The 14,987-nt window shown below is 40.8% G+C and overlaps 1 protein-coding gene across 5 annotated transcripts in view; it reads left to right on the forward strand.

Annotated features, from left to right (window-relative positions):
- The window catches only part of MFHAS1 (multifunctional ROCO family signaling regulator 1), a 108,354-nt gene that overhangs the window by 25,528 nt on the left and 67,839 nt on the right, over nucleotides 1-14,987 (forward strand). Inside the window, exon 2 of one of the 5 annotated variants that reach the window (XR_279676.5) lies at nucleotides 1,335-1,445. The exons of the other annotated variants lie outside the window; for them this stretch is intronic. The gene's annotated coding sequence lies outside the window, so the exon portion shown is untranslated. The remainder of the gene's footprint in view (nucleotides 1-1,334; nucleotides 1,446-14,987) is intronic. 5 annotated transcript variants of the gene reach the window in all.

Here is a 14,987-nt window from a genome sequence, read left to right on the forward strand (position 1 = left end):
CTACCAAGGGCTGGTTTCAGTGTATTAGCAGAGTGACACTAGGCAATCAGTTTATAGTCAGTTTAAAAATGTTGAGGCTGTCCTCAGTGATTAATTATGGCTTTTAGCTCATACTGGATTAAAAAAAAAATCTTCACATCTTTGCAAGAATAATCATTAACTTAGTTTGTCTATAATATAGCTGAAAGATGCAACACAATGCTCATGCAATGTAGAGAAATGAGATAACATCTAGAGTTTACGTGTAAGTAGCTATTTGTCAGGATATGTATTCATTGATTCTAGATTCATTTGGTAGGAATTTCCAGAGGCCTTGCCGCAAGGGATAAGCACCTGGGAGATGCAGCTGAATCACCCTTAGAGTCTGTGCGTGGGGAACTTGGTCTAGAAAATGGATCAGGCTTGTGCACTATACCACTTACTATAATAAATGGTAAAAAGTAAATCTGGACAGAGTGCCACGGGAGTTCAGACGAGAAAGAGGATCCTTCCAACTGCGCGGGGCCATGAAGAAACTCGAGTTCCATTTATCAGTGGTAGGAAAGGCATGTTGAGAATAAAGGATGGAGTTAAACAAATGATCTTTCCCTCAAATCCCAGGGTTTTTAACCTGTTACTGGAAAAGTATAGCAATTTATAATGTTTGAATTATTAGCCTATTGACATGTAATAATACTTTGCATACTTTTAAAATCCTGGGGTTGGATTAATAATAAGAGTGGAAACATTGTTTTTATAAAAAAAATTTTCTGTGTAACACACTATAGGGAAGTAGCTATGGGCCTCCTTTTAATTTTAGGCTATTTTAGGCATGTTTTATTTTATTTTTGGTGTCTTAGGAACTGTCAGAAGCATACTTTGAAGAACATGAGGGTATATTTTTAACTTTTGTTGTAAAAATGTAGCAAAAAATTTATATGGTGAAGAATTTAGTGGATTTGCATATGTTAATGACAATTGTGATTTTAATAAAACCACAGCCTGTGTTTAATTGCATTTCCTACTAGCACAGACTTGAAGAGTTCAATCCATCTGCTTTATTATCTTGTTTCCTTTAAACTGTATTAATGCACCTTAGCAGTATCAGAAATTTTGTTAATATGTTATGTGTAGCTGAACTGTAAGCTAAAAATAGATCATACCAACCCATCTCTCTTTCTCTTTTTTTCCCCACTGTGACCTTCAAATTTATTGTTAGTGACTTGCAAATGATGGGATTATACCTTAAAAATTGTCTTGTATCAGATACATATTTCCCCCTTCTCTAAAGAAAGCTAATTATGCAAGTACACTGTTCTTTCTTGATTCATGAATTCATATGATTTTATTTTCAGATTCCTCGAGGTAATTGCTTATTAGACTGGTTCACAAGATGAGAGATATCCAAGTAGTCACATGAACAGTTTCCATCCCATTCATGCCGTTCTTTCTTCTGCAGAAAATAAGTGAGTCAATCACTGTTCATGAGAATGTGTAAGAGACTGGGGAGAGAGAAGGGACTCAGTGGCCATTTTGTATCATGGATCCTTTTTACTAAGGATAAGAGTGATCCTTACTGGCTGGCTGCAGTGGCTCATGCCTGTAATCCCAAAACTTTGGGAGGTTGAGGTGGGAGGATTGCTTGAGCCCAGGAATTCAAGACCAGCCTGGGCAACATGGCAAAACCCCATTTCTACAAAAAATAAAAAAAATAGCTGGGCATGGTGGTGGATGCCTGTAGTTCCAGCCACTGGGGAGGCTAAGGTGGAAGGATGGTTTGAGCCTGGGAGGCAGAGGCCTCAGTGAACTGAGATTACTCCACCGTACTCCAGCCTGGAGGACAGTGAGACCCTGTCTCAAAAAAAAAAAAAAAAAAAAAAGTCATCCTTGCTAAGTCACCATAGATCCCTGTTCTAGGTTCCCATTCAGTGTCAGAGTTTTATCATCTGATAAAACAGGGATCAGTTAGAGAGCTTTCAGCAGGCAAAATGACACTGAGTTTACTGGACCAATGGTAAAAAGAAGTGCTCCTAGGTTCCCAGGCCCTCTTCTTCTATATTCTTCCTGCTTAGAGAAAGAGAATAATAAAACCACTTCAGCTAGGAGTAAAGCTTTCCAAAAACTGCCCAGCCAAGTCCCCAGGGAAAGCAGGATTTCAGCTTCTCTGTCATCACCTCTGTTTGAGCTTGGCATATGCTTTGGCACTTTTTCCGTGGCTCTCACTGTCAGGAGAACCAAGCCGCCTGAATAAGGAGGGGTGCGGAGGACAGTCATTCTGTAGCTGGAATAATCCCTGCCCTAGTTTTTCTGCCTTCCTGAGAAAAATACTAGATACCACTTGTTTTACATAAACCAGGCTTCTGGCCTTTTTGGACTATGAAAATTAAATTCTTCTAAGACACTAAATGTCAAATTTGGGAACCAAAAATAGTTGGACTAAGTGGCTGCCTGATTTAATAGTGGCAGCTCAATTCAGATCATAATTACTAGAAATTTCAAAGAAGTTATAGGAGCCTCACCTTGAGTAGACTAGGATATGACAGCTGAGTGATATAAAATTGTACTTCACAGCCACTTTCTAAAATGAAGTTTTCTGGAGAGTAATGCATGTCACGTGTCATCTGTTGCTTTTCTATGTGATTCCACTTCACCAGGGCTGTCCTGGGAGGAGTCCCTGGTTGTGTTTAGCTTTCATCGAATTAGGGTAGTAACTCCTAGTCTCCTTCCTCTCCGTCCTCTGTACCTTGTGTCTCTCTTCCCATTTTTGATTATTGTAAACAGGAGTGTCTAAATTTTGCCTTTTGAGTTTTGTTTCTTAAACTAAGTAGAGCTACGTTTTTATGGGGAAATAATTTCTCAGCCTATCATCTTGAGAGTGAAACATGTTTTTTTTTTGTTTTGTTTTGAGACAGAGTCTCACTCTGTCATCCAGGGTTGAGTACAGTGGCACAATCTTGGCTCACTGCAACCTCCAGCTCCTGGGTTCAAGTGATTCTCCTGCCTCAGCCTCCTGAGTAACTGGGATTACAGGTGCATGCCACCATGTCCGGCTAACTTTTTGTATTTTTAGTAGAGATGAGATTTCACCATGTTGGCCAGGCTGGTCTTGAAATCCTGACTTCAAGTGATCCACCCACCTTGCCCTCCCAAAGTGCTGGGATTACAGGTGTGAGCCACCACACCTGGCCTGAAACATGTTTTTGATTTGTTTTTTAATCTAGATGGATTCCTAATTGATTTGTTGGAAACTAGATATCCTTTTTAGTAACTAATATGTGGTTCATACCTAAAGCCAAAAGAAATCTCAAGTAATTTTTTGGATGAGACAATTTCAGCACCATGTTATGTAACTTTATGATATCATCTTATCTGAGTCCTCTCTCCCTCCCTCTCCCCCTTCCCTTTCCTTTTTTCCCTAGTGCCTATAGGTGTGAGTTTAAAGATAAAATGACTGCCAAGTGACCCAAAGTTCAAGGACTTTTGTCCTGGCATGCAACTGGAAAATTCAGTTTACATGATAAATTTCAAAACTGTCTGGTAGATAACTGGTACAAATAATAGGAAGAGAGTAATTTTATGCTCATTGTGGTTCTATAAGATGATATAAATATATGAGGATTTTAGGAGAAATAAATTAAAAAGTGATCTCACTGAAACAGTTATTTGTAGATTGCATTTTGACTTGTCTGAAACACGTCAAGGTTAACACAAGAATATTTAGGATATGAATTTGCTCCAAGGAACATTAAAAATATTTTTACTTGGTGATTCTGATAGGAAGATACTGTGTCTACTAATGTGGGAGGGTGGACAAAGAGGAGGAGGAGCGGGGCAGGGCCATTTATGTGAATAGCACCTTTGAGTTGTGCAGTGGACAGCCCTCATGGCCAGTAGCAGCAGATTTGGTTGAGCATAGGTGTAGAAAATGGCTTTATTTTTTAATTTACTCTTCTGTGTGTATGTTACTAAAACACCAGAGATTTGGTTTAGGTCCTGCTGCTTGCCTCACAGAAAGCCAATCACTGAGATGAGTGTTGCCGGGGAAGAAGGCTTTAATCAGGTACTGCAGCCATGGAGATGGGAACTCAGTCTCAAATCCATCTCCCTAACCGACTAAAATTGGGGGCTTATATAGTGGGAAGGCAATGTAACTACGTGCCGGTAAACAGGAATTAGGGAGGTATAAGGAAGAGGAGTTGGTCAACAGGAAGCTGGTGGTCACTGAGGCAGCCATAATGGGTGAAGGGTCTGGCGTCTCCTTATCCAAATGCAATGATGTGGTGAGTTTCAGCTCCTTGATATCTGGGAGACCTGATGGTTGGTTTTCTGAGAAAGGAATTCAGATAAAACAAATGTAACTTTCTTAAGTTTTAAGACAGGGAGGGTCAATTTCTAAGCTCATTATTAATATGTTAGTAATTTATAGTATTAATATATTATATTAATTAATATATTAGTTCTGTGAGTTGATAGGGTGGGTTTCAGTTAGAGGTAAGGGCCAGACTCTGAGTGAAACAGGCCATGGTCTGGGTTAAGGACCAGTATGTTAGGGAAATGATTCTCTGAGGCAGTCCAAGTAGGTAGAAAGCAGATGATCAAAATAGAGGTTAGAAACCTTTTAATGATATGGTCTGGAAAAATCTAAAGACTAGAGACCACGGGTACAAGGGGTCGTGGCTAGCGGAACAAGAGAAGAACATACGTGGTAGTAATATAGGTAAGAGTCCATTCTGGATGAGGTCAACTGGGCAGGAATTCTTTATGTTCTATCTAAGCAGGAAATAGATGGAGGCCTTTGAAGTCCCACTGGCATGTGTGCAAGGAGCCACTGTTAATTTACAGAGAAAAAAGGAATGGAGGGAGTAACAGCATTAGTTTGAGGTCCTGTGATATATCCATTGGGGATGAATTGTCTCACAGTTACTAAATTATTTAAAAATCAGTACTGTGTTCTAAGGTACACTGCCTGATTTTAGTGCTTGCTTTCAGGCTATAGTAATCAAGACAGTGTAGTATTGGTGTAAGTATAGACAGACAGATTGATGGAACAGAATAGACCCACACATACATGGCCAATTGATTATGGACAAAGGTATAAATATAATTAAATGAGGAAAAGAATATTTTCAAGTGGTGCCAAAACAATCAGATAATTGTATTAATAAAAATGAACCTTGAGTCATTCCTTGTACCAGATACACAAATTAACTTGAAATGGGTAATAGATCTAAATGTAAGTGCTAAAACTACACAGTCTTACCAAGGAAGCATCGGAGAAACTCTTAGTGACCTTCAGAGGGGCACAGATTTTTATTGTTAAATAGACTTTATGTTTTAGAGGAGTTTTAGGTTCGCAGCAAAATTGCACGGAAGGCATGAGATTGCCCATCTGTTCCCTGCCTCCACACATGCGCAGCCTCCCCCGTTAGTAGCCTCCCCAGCCCGAGTGAGACTGATTATAATCAATGAACCTGCATTGACACAACGTTGTCACCCGCAGTCCAGTAGTTCACACTAGGTAGGGTTCCCGCTTGGTGTTCCAAGAGTTTGGACAAATGTGTAATTAGATGTATCCACCATTATAGTATCATACAGAAAAGTTTCACTGCCCTAAAAATCCTCTGCACTCTGCTTGTTCATCACCTCCACCCCTTAACAGCAGATATTTTTTCTTTTTAGCATAGAAACTGTGTAAGATTTTTTTTTTACTTAATTTAAATTAAAAACTTTAGGTCTTCAAAAGATCTGTTAAGAAAATGAAGAGGCAATCTATAGTCTAGAAGAAAATATTTGAAAAATATATATTTGAGTTAAAAAAACTCTTATAGTTGAGACAACTCGGTTACACGAGTAAAATATTTGAATAGAGATTTTCCAAAATATGATGTATGAATGGCAGGTAAGTATAAGATGTCAACATCATTAGTCATTACAGAAATGTAAATTAAACCACTAGGAGATACTACTGCATGTTCTCTAGAATGGCTAAGATGAAAAAGACTTACCATACCAAGTGTTGGTGAGGAGCTGTGACAACTGGAGCTTTCCTACACTGTTCTTGGGAGTGGAAAATGATACAGCATTTGGGAAAACAATTTGCTAGTTTCATATAAAGTTAAACATATGTTTACTAGCTCACTCAGCAATTTCATTCCCAGTTAATTCACCCAAGGGAAATGAAAGTAAGTTTTAAAAAGACACACAAATGTTCTTAACAGCTTTTTCCACAATTGCCACATACTGGAAACAACGTGTCTGGTGCATGGATAAACACATTGTGGTATGCAGTGTAGCAAGGGAAAGAGATGAACTACTGATAAAGCGACATGGATGACTCTCAAAAGCATTATGCTGAGTGAAAGAAGCCAGGCATGAGTACATATTGTGTGAGTCCATTTATGTGAAATTCTAGAAAAGGCAAAACTGATACAGTGTCAGAAAGTGGATCCGTTGCTGGTGGTATGGGGAAGGGATTTACTGCTAAGGGGTACAAGAGAACCTCTTTGTGGTGTGGGAATATTCTATCTCATGATTGTAGTGGAGGTTACAAGACTACATATATCTGTCAAAATGCATCAAGTTCTACATTTAAAATTGGTGAATTTTATTACATGTAAAATGTCTTTATTACATCTTATTAATTTAAAAAATAAGTTTTGATTAAACGATTTCCTTAGATGTCCTGAAACGTGTCCTTTTCACACTAATTTGGTATATGCCTTGTGATTATATCCTTTGTATATGAATACTTTGGTAAGTGGAATATTGTTGTTGGAGATATATCCAGATTTTCTACCTTAGTTTGTATGATTGACTATATTCTCTTAGACTGAACCGCATGAAATTGTTGATATCCAATCATTCTTTACCTACAGAAGCAACAATTTCACATGGCATAAGTATAGTAGAAATTTTGTTTGCTTTTTAATTCATTGGAAAGACCTGGCAATGGTCACATCTCGATTGTTAAGTTTCAAGGATTTTGTAAGACAAAAGACCTCAGTGTTCTGTTTTAAATTACATGTTTTGTTTTGCTTTTATTCAGTTTGGTAGATGTTTTATATATCTCTACCACTTTTCAGGTATTCTACTTGAAACTACAGTGGGTGAATGTAAAGATGAGTTTCATATTACCTCAGCCCAAGAAACGTTAAGAGATGAAATTAAAAGGCGTGTGTAGACTTTCTGTCATAATCGCTAATAGGGACTGTGAAATAGAACTCCCAGTTCTTGTCATGTCCATTGCAGTGATTATAATAAGGTATTTGGGCTTTTATAGTGATGAAATAAGTGGTTGTAGGTTTGTATATGTATGTATGCATATGAGCCCAGAAGAAATGGAAATGAGACCAGTGATTTAATTTGCATGAAAATTAGAACAGTCTGCCAAGAGCAAACGTCTCTCTCAGCCCTTTTTCAAGAGAAGAAAAGGTCTTGTAGTTCGACATTACTCAGTGGATGACCTCACACTGACTCTCCTTTAGTTATTGGTTGAATGCATGGAGCCCTCAGTCCTAAGTGAGATGATCTGGATGATGTTACGGTGTTTCATTTGGGAAAGTGGCTGTCACTTCATCCTTAAGCCTCCTGTTTGCTGTGACGTTGGCAGAGCCACACTCAGCATCACAGGAAGAGCCCCGGGGAATTCCTGAAGACACATTCTAGAGAATCTGGTGCAAGTGTATGTAGGTTGGTCACCTTGATGCCATATTTTCTCAGGCTTCTAGTAGAGATGCATCCCAGCAAAATGGAAAGGAACAGAGGGCGTTCTTGAAGTTTCCTAACTGGCATATTTTCTCCTCCTCTTTTTCTGATAATTAAGTACAGGGGACTGAGAAGGCAGGGGATGTTGTTATTTTTACGTGGAATGGACCTACCCTAGCAATCATATGAGACTGTTGACACGTAGCACAGTCTGTTGTCTTTGGGCGTCTGCCACCAAAGAGGGTATACCCAAGAAGGACTGTTGTGTGAGTGGGAGGGATTTCCATGTTTTGTTCTGTGCTCTTTCTGTGGAGTCTCAGGCCTACGTGTGCTCCCTCTGACCATACCTTTGCTCTTGATGAAGGATTTGCAGCCCTGAGAGGGAGTAGGCAGACCCAAATTAATTATTTCCATTTTTTGTGGCACTGTGGGACAGTGGGAGAGAATACAGGCTTTGGAACCAGCCAAATGTGGTTTCAGATTTTTAATCCTCTACCTAAGGTATGCAGTCCTGGTGGGCAAGTTATTTTAATTTGTTGGAACTGCCACTTACCTGAAAATGGGGTTAATACCAGATGTCACTTAAAATTAGTAAAAAATACAGTTGACCCTTGAACAATGCAGGCATTGGGGCCACTGACCCCCCATGCAGTTGAACATCTGAGTATAACTTTTGACTTTGCAAAACTTAACTACTAATAGCCTACTGTTGACTAGAAGCCTTACTGATAGCATTAACAGTCAATAACATGTTTTGTATATTTTATATATATATTATATGCTGTATTCTTACAATATAGTAAACTAGAGCGAAGAGAATGTTATTAAGAAAACCATAAAGAAGAGGAAATATATTTACTATTCCTTAAGTGGAAGTAAATCATCAGTAAAGGTCTTCATCCTTGTCGTGTTAAAATTGAGTTGACTGAGGAGGAAGAAGAGGAGAGGCTGGTCTTGCTGTCTCAGGCATGGCAGAGGTGGAAGAAAACGGTTATGTAAATAGACCTGCACAGTTCACACCGTGTTGTTAAAGGATCAACTGTATTCTATTAAGCTGTCTTTGAACAGCACCAAGTATCTTAGTGTATGAGAAGGCCTCTGAGAAGTTCCACAGTTAGGAAGCATGTTGAGCTTTTTTGTGTGCGTGTGAGGGGCACAGAGTCTTGCTCTGTCATCCAGGCTGGAGTGCAGTGGTGTGATCTTGGCTGACTACTTGCAGTGATTCTCCTGCCTCAGCCTCCCGAGTTGCTGGGACTACAGGCATGTGCCACTACGCCCATGTAATTTTTGTAGAGACGGGGTTTCACCATGCTGGCCAGGCTGGTCTCGAACTCCTGACCTCAAGTGATCCTTCCATCTCAGCCTCCCAAAGTGCTGGGATTACAGGCGTGAGCCACCACACCCAGCCATGGTGAGCTTTGTTTAACCAAGCATTTTTCAAACGTATTGACTGAAGAATCTCTGTGTGTGTGTGTGCGCGCATGTGTAAGACGTAACATCCCCTGGAGCTGGTGTTGTGCAGAAAATATGCTGAGAAATACAAAACAGAGAGATCTAGCTTATGTTCATCTAGATAGTCTTTTTTTGACTGAGAGTGCTTTATCCTTGTTGTTATGGATAGTTTCACTTTCTTTATTTCTATTTTGGTCTGAATCATGAGTGTCGTTGATCCTTGAACGACATAGATTTGAACTGCATGGGTCCACCTGTACGCCGCCTGTGCATACGGAGGGCTGACTCATCTCGTATGCAGCTTCCGAGGGCCAGCTTCAGGACTTTACGCATAGATTTTGGTATGCTGGGCGTGGGGGCCCTAGAACCAAACCCCCCATATATACTGAAGGAGGACTGTCTATTTTTGTTTTTTACACAGCTGTATTGAGGTGCATTTGTCATACAGTGAACTGCACATGTTTCAAGTATACAGTTTGGTCAGTTTTGACGTGTATATACCAGTGAGGCCATCACCACAATCAAGAGAGTATCACCTAAAAGGCATATTTTTAATATAGTTGTAATCGTTGCATTGCATAATGGTTTTCAGTAACATAGGTCTCATCTGTTGCTCCAGGTCTTATAAAATAAATCATTCTTATTGAACCTTCCTAGCCTCTAAAACTGGATGGGCCATTTAATAGAATTTTTTATATTTAGTAGAATTTTAAATACTAAATTTAAATTTTCTTTCATTTATTAAAATTTTCAAAGGGTAATAATGTTATATATTTAGATTTTGATGACATGGAGACATCTGGGACTTGCTTAGTTTAAAAAAAGCGAAATTTATGTCATAGAGCTATTGTAAGGACTGAATAAAATAATGCATATAAAAGTGCCTAAGACAATGCTTGGCATGTAGTGGGTACTCACTAAACAATTTCCTTCCTTCCCTTCCTGGCTCCTTAACTACTCCCTGCCTTGCATACCCCCAGTGCTCTGCCCCAGTTTGTGTTCAGATACTAGACAGATGGCTGTTGCTTTGGGATAGGTCAAAGGCTGTCAGGCATGGAGGCAGGCAGATGACCCAGATCAGTGAACACTAGTCATTGTCTTAGAGCATTTTGTTTTGTTCAGCTCACCTATTTGAATCATCTGGGATTTTCTCATTTGTTTAGAAAAAGGTTTCCCCAAAATTGGTGGTGTTGGGTTCCTGATAGCAAAATGTGTCAACAAGTGGGCAGTCAGCAGATGGAATTTGCCCACCTCTACAGGGAAACTTGCTTTAGGTATTTTAAAAGTTAACTTGTCAATGTCACTGTAGGACAGTTATATATCTATTGAGTTTACAAACAAAAGTGTTTTTTTTTTTTTTTTTTGAGACGGAGTCTCGCTCTGTCACCCAGGCTGGAGTGCAGTGGCGCGATCTTGGCTCACTGCAACCTCTGCCTCCCAGGTTCAAGAGATTCTCCTGCCTCAGCCTCCTGAGTAGCTGAGACTACAGGTGCCCACCACCACGCCCGGCTAATTTATATATATTTTTTGGTAGAGACGGGGGTTTCACCTTATTGGTTAGGCTGGTCTCGAACTCCTGACCTTGTGATCCACCTGCCTGGGCCTCCCATAGTGTTGGGATTACAGGTGTGAGCCACTGCGCCGGGCCTGAACTCATTTTTAATTAGAATTATTATTTCAGTGGCCGAATGGAGGAAAAAAGAAAGGACCTAAGCCCAGAAAATTCACAGGTTTGTTTCAGGGTAGAAAAATTTGGCATGTTTTGGCCTGGAAGATGTCTCATTATGGAGTCAGAAATCCGAAAGGGATGTTAAATTAGGAGCGAACTTGTCCTGTGTTGGTTAACCATTGAAAGTTGCATAATTAAACAATAGGGCCACATGTGGAATTTACTGATCTCTCATGAACTTTCTGTTTAAATCTTTATTGCTTTGAATTTGAATTTATTTGAATTTATTGCTTTGAATTTTTCCCTCCCACTTTGCTTAGGGGACTGAATCTGTTTTTGGCGTTCGAAGACTCTCTTTAGAATTTGGCAATGCCTCTCTAGGATGTTTTCTTCTGCACTGCCTCCAAAACAAAATTATAAACAGGCTGACTTTTTTGGGAATTTTTTTTTTTAACTTTCCTGATGTAAAAGTGTCAGGTTTTGAGCAAGTTTGAAAGATGAGAACTAGAATATATTTTTCTGATCTAGAGAATCCTAGTGGCTTTTAGGGCAGTGTATAAACAAAGCCATGTGGCTGCAAGGTTTCCCGTGTGCAGCAATAAACTGATAAATGCTGATGACAGGGAATCTGGCTCATGGCCTTGAAACCATCCATTAACTCATTAATTGATCAGACATCATGGGGGTCTGCTAAGTGCCATGGTGACGCTCTGTGCTGGGAATGCAAAGATGAATAGTCTAGGAATAAAAGACCAACTTTATGTTTTAAAGTGTCAGTATTTTTAGTATTGAAATGTAGGACCTTATAAGTAAAATACTATTAAGCTAATTTTCCAGTTTGAAGTCTTTGAATTATTGTCTTGGATATTAAATATATTCAGTGTTTTGCACCAGTGGATCCCAAAGCCTCACCTGATAATTTTGGCAATGGTCAGACCCTCTTTTTTATACGCCAGAGGAATGCCAACAGGAAATATGTACACACCACCCCTTACCTCCCTTGCTTCTTTTCTTTTCTGCCTCCCACTTTCTTTGATCTTGAAATAAGGGGAAGTGCAGTAGCTTCAGGAGTGTCTTCTGGGCAAGGGCTGTTTCTGTGCCAGGCTGTACAGATAGTGCTTGCCCCAGTGCCATGAGAAAGACACTCGAGTGAGCCTGCGGCATCTCTCCAGCACTGTCCTGACTTGACCCCACCTGACCAGTGACTCTTGTACCTTGCCCAGCTCCTTTGGCTGCTGGTGCAAAAAGAGCTAGAGAGTTTGTTTTCCACATATGGGCCCCAGATCATACTTTCAGAACTCTGCATGTGAGGAGTTCATGGGGAATCCCTCATCTCAGCAGAAACGGGGAAGGCTGTCTTCTAAACCGTAGTTCTGAAACAGGTCAACTTTCAGTCCCCACTCGCTCTCAAAGCACAAAAGTGAGGAGGCTTATTCGGCATTGAAATAACTCAGCGTCTTTTCTCATCTGTGTTTTTGAATCTGTTATGGCCAGTGTTTTCTAACCCCCTTCACATTACCTTGTCAGTAACTTGCTTCAGGTGCAAATAATGGCAGAAAGCATAATGCTTTTTTTTTTTTTTTTTTTTTTTTGAGATGGAGTCTCACTCTGTTGCCCAAGCTGGAGTGCAGTGGTGTGATCTCGGCTCACTGCAGCGTCAGCCTCCCAGGTTCAAGTGCTTCTCCTGCCTCAGCCTCCCAAGTAACTGGGACTACAGGCTCTCGCCACTACGCCTGGCTAATTTTTGTATTTTTTAGTAGAGAGGGGGTTTTGCCGTGTTGGCCAGGCTGGTCTTGAATTCCTGACCTCAAGTGATCCACCCGCCTCGGCCTCCCAAAGTACCAGGATTACAGGTGTGAGCCACCGTGCCTGGCTGAAAACACTTTAGCAAGTTCATGAATTAGGATTAAAGAATCTGTGGGGTGTAGAGAATGATAGAAAAAATTCCATTATGTTCATTTTCATTGTGCAGGATAGAGACATTCGTGTGCATCTCAGTTAGGATTTAATTGCTCCTTCCCTGTGTTCTTGAAAGCGCTTGGTAAACGCCTCTCATCCTCCATTGTATGATTCTAGTTCAGATCTGGCTCTTTCACCAGAAATGAGCTCCTGTGGTAAGATACCATGTCTTAATTCATCTGTTTTCCCCTTGTCCTACTACAATGTTTAAGATTGCCAGATAAAATACAGGATATTGGCTGAGTGTGGTGGCTCACACCTGTGATCCCAGCACTTTGGGAGGCCGAGGCGGGTGGATCCCCTGACCCTGAACCCAGGAGTTCGAGACCAGCCTGGGCGACATGGCGAGACCTCTCTCAACAAGAAATAAAAAATAATTAGCGAGGGGCACACGACTGTGGTCCCAGCTTCTTAACAGGCTGAGATGGGAGAATCACTTGAACCCAGGAGATGGAGGCTACAGTGAGCTGTGATAGTACCACTGCACTCCAGCATGGGGCACAGAGTAAGATCCTGTATCTTATCAAACAAACAGACAAACAAAAAACCCAGAAACCCAAAACCAAAAAAAAAAAACAGGATAGCCAGTTAAATCTGAATTTCAGATAAACAATAAAGTGTTGATTATGGGTGGGTCTTATGCATACATCTATTGTTACATCTGAATTTCACATAAGGAATGAATAATTTTTAGTCTAAATATGTTCCATGTGATATTCTGATTTAATTAGTCATAATACAAATTTTTCTCTTTCTTCCTTTTTTTTTTTTTTTGAGACAGAGTCTCCCTCTGTCACCCAGGCTGGCTGGCGTGCAGTGGTGTGATCTTGGCTCACTGCAACCTCCACCTCCCAGGTTCAAGTGATTCTCATGCCTTGGCCTCCCGAGTTGCTGGGACTAGAGGCATGCACCACCACACCTGGCTAATTTTTATATTTTTAGTGAACATGGGGGTTTTGCCACATTGGCCAGGCTGGTCTTGAACTCCTGACCTCAAGTGATCCTCCCACCTTGGCCTCCCAAAATGCTGGGATTACAGGTGGGAGCCACCGCACCCAGCCTATATTTTTATTTTGTAAATTGGGCAACCCTATACAATGCCCATGACTTAGAAACTATTTTTTGCTCCTAAATCAGTGTAATGTGAACACAACTAAGACAAATCAAGGTGTTCATGGAGTTGGTCGGTCTCTTTTATGGAATGCAAAATGGAAATTGGAAATAGTAATTACCTTCCTTTACCAGTGTGTTAGTGAATATGGACTGTTTAACCTACAACAACTAGATAACCTTGACAATAGAAATATGTAGCTAAGCCAGGGGTGGTGGCTCCTAGCACTTTGGGAGGCCGAGGTAGGCGGATCACTTGAGGTCAGGAGTTCGAGACTAGCCTGCCCAACATGGGAGAAACCCTGTCTCTACTAAAAACACAAAATTCGCCAGGAGTGGTGGCACACACCTGTAATCCCAGCTATTCAGGAGGCTGAGACAGGAGAACCACTTGAACCTGGGCGGTGGAGGTTCCAGTGAGCCAAGATTGCACTATTGCACTCCAGCCTGGGTGATAGAGCGAGACTCCATCTCAAATGTAAATATGTAGCTAGGACCTGAACTAATGGGTGTGCCCACACTGTTTGCCTTGTACGTGCCAGGCACTTGCAATCTAAGTTTTGCGTGTTTTTTTTTAAAGAATGAGCAGACATCTTATGCGATTGTCCAGGTTAACTAACAAAAATAGTTGTCTGGGTTTATGGAACTGTAATTAGGTGACAGATCCTGGTTCCCTTCTGCCTTCTCTGCTATTTCTGGTTGCTCCTTTTTATTCCCGAAAGGTAGAAAGGGGGAGGTAGGACAGGAGCTTGTTGCCTGTTGAGCTAGAGGGAGTAGCTTCAGAGCAAACTGTGACAACATGGGGTCTTTTAAGCCTCCCGTTGTTTTTTTTTGTGGGGTGTGTGAGTGTGTGTGTGAGTTGGTGTATATGTACACAGTGCAAGTAAATAAGCCTGAGTGGATGGCAAGGGCCTCGTTTGTATAGTAGGAGAAATGGAGCCTCGTTTGTATAGTAGAAGAAATGGAGCCTGTAGGGGCAGAGTCGGGGTCTTGAGAGCAGACACACGGGCTGAGTCAGACAGTTGCTGCTGAGAACAGAATTAGGACCTCCTGCTTCCTTTGGGTTATATTGGGTTTTTAGGCCACCTTCCCAGCCACGAAGTAAGACTCTGAA

Source organism: Macaca fascicularis, chromosome 8 (assembly GCF_037993035.2).
Source record: "Macaca fascicularis isolate 582-1 chromosome 8, T2T-MFA8v1.1".
NCBI lineage: Eukaryota > Metazoa > Chordata > Mammalia > Primates > Cercopithecidae > Macaca > Macaca fascicularis.